The 8,543-nt window shown below is 45.1% G+C and overlaps 1 long non-coding RNA gene across 1 annotated transcript in view; it reads right to left on the bottom strand.

Annotated features, from left to right (window-relative positions):
- Positions 1 to 263: 263 nt before the first annotated feature.
- Positions 264 to 8,543, bottom strand: part of LOC137420454 (uncharacterized) — a 75,207-nt gene continuing 66,927 nt past the window's right edge. Inside the window, exon 5 of the long non-coding RNA XR_013622004.1 lies at positions 264 to 510. This is a non-coding gene — a long non-coding RNA (uncharacterized LOC137420454). The remainder of the gene's footprint in view (positions 511 to 8,543) is intronic.

Genomic DNA, 8,543 nt, shown 5'->3' with positions numbered 1-8,543 from the left:
CGAGGTATGGTGGAGCTCCGTGTGGATGGCTTGTGAGCTGTCAAGTCAGATAGTACTTCAGGTACCTCATCTGCAGCAGGTTCTTCAGAAATGGTTGGAAGGTTTCGTACATCAGTGTATTTCTTATAGCAAGAATATGTATTGTGGTATTTGAATTCAAAATCAGGTCCAAGAATTTTCAACCGTTTGCTAACATCATCATCTTTCACTTCCGCTACATCACGGACACGTTTTCTACCTGACCCCACCCACCATGGAGCGGTTCTGTTTTCTTGCCTTTCTTCTGGCAAATAATACATCTTTCAGGGTGAAGAGGAGCGGGAACAGGCGTTGAAATAAGGAGGTTAAGTCCTTCTGGTGTGGTTGTCCATTCGGTCTTTACAGAGAGACATCGTAAGAGTGTTAGATGAGTTTTCATGATTGATGGACTTCGGGTGGCAGCCATTTTGGATTTCGGGAACTTGGCAATGTCTAAAATGTTTTTTGATGGCACCACTGTGTCGGGAATACCTGAAAACAACAAAATAGACACTAAAATCATCAATCTACTACATTTGAATTAAAATTTATTCACGTTTTCTTGATTGATGGAATTTGGGTGGCGACAATCTTGGATTTCGGTAACTAGGCAACGTCCAAAATATTTTTTGACAACACTACTGTGTTGGGCATACCTGAAAACCCCATAATATACATCAAAATCATCCATATACTACGTTCCTATCAAAACTTAACGGCATTTCTTGTTTGGCACTCGCCCTGTGGCGGCCATTTTGGAAAATGGCCATTTTTCAGCTTGTGCTACAAATTCAGGAATTCCACCTCGTAGATTATTGAAGCTAGGGTTATCCCATACTCAAATCAACGGTCAAAGTCTATGCCTTCTAAGATGTATACGGGTTTCTATGCCAGGGCCTGGACTATTAATGAAAAGTAGGTAGGCAAGTTCTTTTTATACTTTGGAAAGGTGGCTCAGATGTTAAAATGGCCTAAGGAGTCTTGGACTATGTTAGTACAAAGTGTTCTGGTGGGTAAAGCTCAATATATCTATTCGGCTTTACCGATTGACCAATGTGCATATTATGAGACAGTTGAGAAATCCATTCTCAAAGCCGATGAATTGGTCCCTGAAGCTTACCGGCAAAAATTTCGGAATGCCTGGAAGAGGGAGAGTGAGACCCATGTGGAGTTTGCCAGAGAGAAGGAAACTATGTTTTATGGGTGTTGTGACTCGAAACAGATTGGGGAAGACTAAACCGTTTACGACAATTGATTTCGGTGAAAGAATTTAAACAGTGTGTCCACGCGGACATTAAAGTTCATTTGCATGAAAAAAAAGTACCTGAGTTGTATGAGGCAGCAACAGTGGCAGATGACTATGCCTTGACCCAGAGGATGGGGTTTCACTAACCTAACTTCCTGCCTAGAGGTAGCCATGGGAGTTACATGAAATCAGATTTGAAGAGCAAATTCTCATGGATGTGGCCCAGAGAGGTGTATCGAGCAAAATCTTGGAAGTCCTTGCTGGAAGTCCGAGCTGTGTCCATGTGTTTTTTTTGTTTTTTTTACCTCAACCACCCCCACCCCGATTCCCACGCCTGCTCCCCCCAAGCCCTCTCCCTCCTACAGATCTCCCTATGTCCCTGCTCTCAAATGTTGTACTTGTGTGCTTCCCCCTCTCTCCCCAACTTCTCTCCCGCTCTCTTTATTTTGTCTTTTGTGTCCGTTTGTTGTTTTGTCATTAATGTTCGCTCTTACACGAGCCTCGATCGTATACAAAAAAAAAAGAGTGGTACCTCAAATTTTAGTGATCGAAAGACTGACTGTCCAAGGCAGACATACCTTCCAGTGGGCCCGAAGCAGACCACGGGATTTCCCTCCGGGCCTACTTGCGCTTTTTGCAAGAAACCTGGGCATTTGATGTCCCAATGTTACGCCCAGAAAATGAGAAATCAGGATCGGAGTCAGGCTACTGCAACCCCGAATGCGTTGGCCAGTGCGATAAATCGTCCTTGGAGGGCAGTGAATTGTGAAGGTCCCCGTGCCAAACTTACTACATCAGAGAACGACCTTATCCAAGAGGGTTACAAGCCTTTCATTTCCAAGGGGTTTGTGTCACTGGATGGGGATTTAACCAACCGGAGACCTGTTTGGGTATTGAGGGACCAATCTTTGATGTTCGAGGGCATTTTTCCATTGTTTGAAAAAACTGCAACTGGGATTAGTGTCTTCTTACAGGGGGTTGTTGCCTTCGTTAAAGCTTCTCTTCATGTGATCCATTTAAAGTCTGAGTTGGTGTCAGGACCTGTCACCGTAGGTTTACAAGCCACTCTTCATGTGGAGGGAATTAATTTTATTATCGGGAACGATTTGGCCGGTGGTCAATTTTACAAGTAATCCAATGTTGGTGGAAAAGCCCAGTATGGAAAATAACACAGCACAGTTAGAGCAGGAGATTCCGGGTATCTTTCCATCATGTGCAGTGACTCGTGGTATGGGTAAGAAGCGTTCTTAAGAGAATGAGAAGGAAGGTGATGTGGATTTTTTTTTTTTGTGTACAGAATCGAGGCTCGTGAAAGAGCGAACATTTATCAAACAAACAAATCAAACAAACAAGCAAACAAAGTATATAAAAAGGGGAGCGGCAGACAATATGGGGAGAAAAGGGGAGGAAGCACACAAACAACATTTGAGAGCAGGGACATCGTGAGATGTGTGGGAGGGAGAGGGCTTGGGGGGAGGCAGGATAGGTATAAAACGCAAGGCCACCAAGGACTTCCAGGAAAGCAGTTGGTATTTCAAAAAAGTGGATTTGGGGTGAAATTAGCGGGGGTAGAAAAGTTCAAGGTTTTGGATCGGGGAAGATAAGAGATGGTGGTGAACAGCTGTTTTAAAGACCTGGAGGGAGGAGTGGGATTGAAGAGAGGGAGGGAGTTTGTTCCAGAGGTGGGAGAAAAGAGGAATGAAGGAGTGAAGGTGAGCAGAGAGTCTTGATTTTGGCAGTTTAACCATTAGAGGGTTGCAGGCAGATCTTGTGCGACCTGTAGGAATATTTGGGGGACAGAGCACAGACAGGGCTGGGGGGGCAAGGCCGGAGAGGAGTCGGTCGAAGACGGAAAGGCCACCAACCTGCCTGCGGTGAGTAAGTGAAAGGCCCTCGGAGATAGCTTAATCGCGGGAGATTCCAATGATTCTGAAATGCTTTGGTTTCTACAGCGTGAAGCCGAGCTAGGTGTGAGGCAGGAGCATCAGCCCAGAGGGGAGAACAGTATTCCATTGAGCTGTGGATGAAAGCGTTGTATGTGGTGAGGAGCTCAGGTGTGCCAAGGAAGGACTTCGCACGGCGGAGGATGCCCAGTCGGCGACTGGCTTTGGAGGCCAGATTTGAAATGTGGTTTTCCCAGGAAAGATCAATGGCAGATAGTGAGATCCAAAAGCTTGAGTGTCAGAACTTCTTGGAGAGGATTGTTGTGAAAGTGTATGGGAGGGTGATCCAGTCGGTCTTTTTGTAGAGACATAGTAAGACTGCGAGATTTGTCAGGATTGAAAGACATGTTCCACTTGTTTTACCAGTCTGTGATTTTGCCCAGGTCTGGAGAGAGTGAGGAGGCTGCAGACTGCCGATCTGAGGGATGAGGAATGGAGCGGCAGAGAGTGGAGTCATCAGCAAAGAGATAGAGAGGATTTTCAAGAGAGTCAGAGAGATCATTGATGAAGACCTGAAAAAGCACAGGGCCCAGAAGACTGCCTTGGGGAACTCCAGCCTGAACAGGAAGGGGAGATTTTTTTTTTTTTTTTTGATTTTTTTTGTATACTGAATCGAGGCCCGTGAAAGAGCTAACATTTACTTCACAAACAAATCAACCAGACAAACAAAATATATAAAAAGCGGGAGCGGAAAACAAGATGGGGAGAGAAGGTGAAGCACACAAACACAACATTTGAGAGCAGGGAGATGTGTGGAAGGGAGAGGGCTTGGGGGGAGGAGGCATGGGAAGGGGGGGGGGGGTGGAGGGAGAAGTATAAAACACAAGGACACCAATGTCTTCCAGGACAGAAGTTGGTATTTCAAAAAAGTGGAATTGGGGTGAAATTAGCGGGGGTAGAAAAGATCAAGGTTTTGGATGGGGGAAGATAAGAGATGGTGGTGAACAGCTGTTTTAAAGACCTGGAGGGTGGAGTGGGATTGAAGAGAGTGAGGGAGTTTGTTCCAGAGGCGGGAGAAAAGAGGAATGAAGGAGTGAAGGTGAGCAGAGAGTCTTGATTTTGGCAGTTTAACCATTAGAGGGTTGCAGGCAGATCTTGTGCGACCTGTAGGAATATTTGCGGGACAGAGCCCAGAGAGAGCTGGGGGGGCAAGGCCAGAGAGGAGTCGGTAGAAGATGGAAAGACCACCAACCTGCCTGCGGTGAGTGAGTGAGAGGCCCTTGGAGTTAGCTTCATCGCGGGAGATTCCAATGATTCTGAATGCTTTGGTTTCAACAGCGTGAAGACGAGCTAGGTGTGAGGCAGGAGCACCAGCCCAGAGGGGAGAGCAGTATTCCATTGAGCTGCGGATGAAAGCCTTGTATGTGGTGAGGAGCTCAGGTGTGCCAAGGAAGGACTTCGCACGACGGAGGATGCCCAGTCGGCGACTGGCTTTGGAGGCCACATTTGAAATGTGGTTTTCCCAGGAAAGATCATGGCAGATAGTGAGACCCAAAAGCTTGAGTGACAGAACTTCTTGGAGAGGATTATTCAGAAAGTGGATGGGAGGGTTGTCCAGTCGGTCTTTTTGGAGAGACATCGTAAGAGTGTGAGATTTGTCAGGATTGAAAGACATGTTCCACTTGTTTGCCCAGTCTGTGATTTTGTCCAGGTCTGCAGAGAGTGAGGAGGCAGCAGACTGCCGATCTGAGGGATGAAGAATGGAGCGACAGAGAGTAGAGTCATCAGCAAAGAGATACAGAGGATTTTCAAGAGAGTCAGAGAGATCATTGATGAAGACCAGAAAAAGGACAGGGCCTAGAACACTGCCTTGTGGAACTCCAGCCTGAACAGGAAGAGGAGATGAGAGAAACCCATTCAGGGCCACACGTTGACTACGACTAGAGAGGAAGTCCGCCAGCCATGTGTGGAGATTTCCATGGATACCAAAAGAGGAGAGTTTGGTGAGCAGAGCGGGGTGCCAGACCGTATCGAAGGCACGTGATATGTCAAGGGAGACTGCTCTAATTTCCTGTTTGGCATTGAGGACCTCCATCCATTGTTGAGAAAGCAGAAGCAGCATGTCCAGAGTAGAGTGTCCAGGTCTGAAACCAAATTGATGATCAGAGATCAAGCCATTGGAGAAGAGGAAATATTTCATATCTGAAGCAATGATGGATTCCATGACTTTGCTGATAATTCGGAGAAGGCTGATTGATCTGTAGTTGCTGGGATCTGTTTTTGCACCTTGTTTGTGCAAAGCGGTGATGTTGGCAGATTTCCAAGCAGATGGAAGATGACCTTGAGCAAAAGAGAGGGTGAAGAGAACAGAGAGAGGGAGTGAAAGAGCGGAAGAACAGGATTTTAGGACCCGTGGGCTGATGCCGTCAGGTCCAGTTGCAGAATCCGAGTCGAGGGTTGACAGAAACTTTTCCACCTTGTCAGGAGGAAAGGACACAGAGTCCAGGAGCAGCTGGGTACGACTGGGTACGGTGGGAGTGGGAGGCTCTCAAGAGTGGGATGGGTTTTGGACACAAGATTTAGAGGCAAACACAGAGTTGAGGCATTCAGCTTTTTCACATGCGGAGTCAGCTGTGTAGCCGTTTGAGGTAATGGAAGGGGATGGAGGGGGCAACAAACACCAGAAACGGATTTGATCAGGATTATTTATGAGGATATGGACAACTCCAAACTCTCCCCTCACTGATAATTGATCATAATGTGCCATTACATATTCACAATAACACAGACAGTGAGTGCTTTTGTGCTTTGAAGACCTCTCTTTATTGTGAAACTCTTCACAAATTCAATTTTCATGAAAACATAGGCAGCAGTCTTCTTCTGTTGAACAATTTTACAAGAAGGGTGTACTCTCCATATCACACATGACTATGAAACATGGACTACAGCAAATATTGAGGAAAAATTGATGCTCAAACTGCCCCTGAAAGATGCCATCTGAGCATAACCAAAAAGGGACAAGAAAAACAACTAAATTAGATGGAAAACAAAATTCCTAAACACTGGTAACAATCAAAAAACTTAAATGGAACATGGCTGGATACATGGCAAGGACAGAGACAAGAATTACAAACTGGCAAACTTTGGCAGACCCTGAATGAAGCACGATGAGATCCAAGATCAGATTGAGAGATTACGTTCTGTTACCATTTGACTTTTTGGCAACAATTTTTCAACAGTTCTCTATTATGAGAAAATGGAAAACCAAATTAATAAAGTTTACATTTTAAAAAAGATGTCATTTTCTTTAAACTTCGTTTGAGGAAGCAGATGGGGTTGGAATTTTGAGATTCTTGTTGTCTTCTGACACCAGTTTGCAGACATTGTTGTGGACATTCTGGTGACAGCCAGCCATATGGCTTTCATCAAGGGGTGCAGCGTGCTGGCTGGTTGTCAGGGGTTACAGATGGTACTCTGAGAAGTTGTGCTAACAAGGTATATGCTCAAAGGGATGTATGCTTTCATGATGGCTTTCTCTTTACTGGTTCACTGAATACCTTGCCTACTGTGGAGGATCGCTTACAAGGGGGGCACGTACAACCCTATATGGGTAAAGCTATGTGAATTTAACAAACCTTTATCAGCAATACTTTTCCCACAGTCAGAGCAACTTTTATGCGAGCACTCCAGCGTGGGTTGCACAATGCAAGTTCAAGCTCCATTTCGAAATAAAATCCTTGTGACAAATATAATATTTGTAAGGACGCTCTCGTTGGTTGTTATCTCCAAAGGTGAGTATTACGAGGTGGGAGGAAGTGCTCCCAGAACTCAAAATCTCCACCTCCTTTTTCAGTAAAGGATCATTATTCATGAACCAGTTTGTGAAACTTCATTCTCATGGCTTTGTTCTGAGCGATCGTTTTGGAATCCTCACTGCACCTCTGACAGCCTCCACCTGCAGCTTGTTTGTCATACTAATTCATGGAATGCTTTTTAAGTTTACCTCTGCACGGTATCAAAGCTAAAGTATTTTCCCATTCGTGTCTTTGCCAAATTTCCACTCGTTATTTTATTGTGTATGTGTTACTGTGTGTTTCTAGTTAGTGTTGGTTTGCAATTCGTGCAAATTTGTGAATAATTAATGATTTTATGTTCGGCATGGCCTGTTACTTGAGGCTTCCTTCCCCCCATCGGTGTTTTGTGAATTCAAGTTCTTTCCTTCACTGTATTGCTTATTTCTTAGATTTTCTCTTCTCCCCCTAACTTCCCCGAACATCTACCCTTTGTCTAACGTTTTAAATAAACACACCCAAAAATGTCCTTCTATCCTTGAGGGCACATGTGCTTGTTGTCTCGCCCCACCCCTTTATCTCATTTTCTTCCACCCCTTCCTTCCATCTCCAGCTGAAACTCGCCTTTCAAATTCTAGTTTCCTCCATCTCATTTAACACTTTCTCTTTTCTCTGTCCACGCCCTCACTTCAGGGACTTTTCCCAGATCGTTTTTCATGGTTTGGTTTGAATATTGTCGTGTGATTCCCCTTGGTTGTTACCGGGGGAATCATGGATATCCAATAGCGAGCCAAAGGCAATGCCCAAATGCAGATTTTATATATGCGGGGAAAGAAAGGGGAAGAGGGGGCTGAGGCTTTTACCTGAGTGATCCCGCTGAGCAGTCTTCAACCTGCGGAAAATAACTTGCACAAAAACGTATTTAAAATGTACGGAAAATAACGAAAGGATTTATTTAATACTAGCTGAAGGCACCCGGCATTGCCCGGTTTCTTTATGAATTAATTTAATCTTCTGTACATAGGTCTGACGCGAGCCCAGTGTCAGTTAGTGCTCAACGATTCCTTGTTCTTTCTTCTGTCGGGCCCCGCGAGAGAGAATTTTGAAAGCATGTGTTGCAATCGGATATTCCTATTAAGTGCATAAGTTGTACTTCAAGGGAATTTTGAAAGAAGAAGAAGATTTAATGTGAAATGGGCCCAGCCCGGCCGAGGCGGCCTCACCACACAGCCGATAACCTCCCCGGGGCCCGTCCCGACATTTTTTTGTTTCAGATGTTTCCTCCTATCTTTCACTGTACAGGAGATTAGCGCATGCAGACAAACAAACAAACAAACAAACAAACAAACCAAAATTTTCTTTTATTGGTTCACGAGTTATCAAATAGTGACCACGATATTCGTCATGGGTGTGTGTCTGTCTGTCTTTCCGCAGCATAACTGCCCGATGATATCATACAATCTTGATGAAACTTGGGTGGGAGGTTGATATCATGATCTAGTTGTGTCCTGCCTAGAGTGGGCGTATTGTGCCCATTGTGGGTGGAGCCACGCCCAAAAAAGATGTCTTTTTAGGGGGTAGTCGAGTTCCAGCTACAGCTTCTCC

The sequence above is a fragment of the Myxine glutinosa genome, chromosome 1 (genome assembly GCF_964187855.1).
Source record: "Myxine glutinosa chromosome 1, kmMyxGlut1.1, whole genome shotgun sequence".
Classification (NCBI taxonomy): domain Eukaryota; kingdom Metazoa; phylum Chordata; class Myxini; order Myxiniformes; family Myxinidae; genus Myxine; species Myxine glutinosa.
The sequence above is the reverse complement of the archived record's forward strand: the minus strand, read 5'-3'. Positions and strand labels throughout refer to the sequence as shown.